The sequence below is a fragment of the Chenopodium album genome, chromosome 23 (genome assembly GCF_948465745.1).
Source record: "Chenopodium album chromosome 23, dcCheAlbu1.1, whole genome shotgun sequence".
In the NCBI taxonomy this organism is placed as follows: Eukaryota; Viridiplantae; Streptophyta; class Magnoliopsida; order Caryophyllales; family Amaranthaceae; genus Chenopodium; species Chenopodium album.
The window spans coordinates 15,400,501-15,402,141 of record NC_137856.1 but is presented as its reverse complement, the minus strand read 5'-3'; the positions used below and the strand labels follow the sequence as shown (position 1 = coordinate 15,402,141).

Here is a 1,641-nt window from a genome sequence, read left to right as displayed (position 1 = left end):
ATCTTGGTTTGATTATCAATCAATTCCTCCAAAGTAGTCCTAGGAGAAGAAGGTTGTGAATAGGAATTTTCACCTTGAGTCTTTGGAACAAATCCGGGTGGAAGACCTCTTTGAGCATTGTTTAGAAAATTTCCCCTTCCTTGATTGTTCGAATTACCCCTATTTTGATTTTGACCATAACCTTGATTATGGTTACCACCACCTTTATTATGGTTACCATTACCTTGGTTATGATTTCCATAACCTTGGTTTTGATTACCATAGCCTTCGTTTTGATTACCATAATTTTGGCTTTGATTTTGGCCACTATAACCTTGATTATGGTTACCACGAGAACCTTGATTCCCTTGGTTCTTATAACTACCACCATGATTATAGTTGTCAAAATTGCCTTGGTTTTGGTAATTCCTATTCCATTGACCTCTTTGATTATCAAACCTTTGGACATTGTTGTTTGACACAAAATTAGCATGCTCACACTCATTGTTGTCAAACTCATCAACACATTCATTGTTGCAATTGCTAGAATCATGGTCATATGATCCACATATATCACAAAACAAACATCCCATAGGCATATTATGTGAAGTAGAAGGAGTTTGAGAGTTAGAAGAAGTACCTCTCCCCTTAATTTGGGAGGGAAGATTTGGAGCTTGGGAAAAGGAAGAAACACTCTCCAACTTGGTCTTGATTGCCGTCATCTCCTTTCCCAAGTTTGTCATTTGAGAGGAAAGATTGTTGATGGCATTGAGATGGTCCACCGAGTACAACAAAGATTGCTTGCTTGAAGAATCTCTTTCCCCATCTTGCCAATCTCTATAGTAAGTCACCACATCCTCTATTATGTCCACAACTTCTTCTTCTGTTTTATTCATGATTGGACCACCGGCCCCACTATCAAGACATGCCTTGCCTTGAGGACTCAAATCACCATAGAAGATTCAGATTAATTGATATGTTGAAATTCCGTGGTGAGGACATTCTCTTTGGTACTCCTTGAATCTCTCCCATGCTTCATAAAGACTCTCACTTGGTTTTTGCTTGAACCCTTGAATTAAAGCCCTTGCCTCCGCCGTTTTGTTTTGAGGATAGAAACGGGACAAGAAAGCTTTAGTGACATCATCCCACGTTCTCAATGAATTGGGCTTCACCTCTTTGTCTAGCCATTCCAAAGACCTTCCTATGAGGGAGAAAGGGAACAACTTAAGGCGGATAAATTCTTGAGACACTCCATTAACCTTGATTGTGTTGCAATATTTTTCAAACTCCTTAAGATGGTTCAATGGGCTCTCGTTCTTTGCCTCACTATATTGTTTCCTCTAAATTAGGGTGATCATTGCCGGCCTAATTTCAAAATCGTTTGCCGGTGTTGTAGGTGGAGCTATGCCGCTCTCGAACCTATATGCACTGGGCACTCCCAATTCTTTCAAGGCAACTCTTGATTGTTCTCCCATGACTTGCTCTTGTGCAATCTCTTCTTCGCTTGAGGAACTATAATCCAAAGTCTTGTTTGCTACTCTCCTCCTTGAGAGAGTTCTTTCAATCTCCAGATCAAAGGGAACAAATGAACGATCTCGGGACCTATGCATACAAAACTCAAAGGAAATATAAGTAGCACGGCTTCAAGTGTAGCCTAAAGTG

The 1,641-nt window shown here is 40.2% G+C and overlaps 1 non-coding gene across 1 annotated transcript; it reads left to right on the top strand.

Annotated features, from left to right (window-relative positions):
* Positions 1-963: 963 nt before the first annotated feature.
* Positions 964-1,069, top strand: LOC145609909 (small nucleolar RNA R71). Its single transcript, XR_014106177.1, has one exon. It is a non-coding gene; the product is annotated as a small nucleolar RNA R71 (small nucleolar RNA).
* Positions 1,070-1,641: the final 572 nt, after the last annotated feature.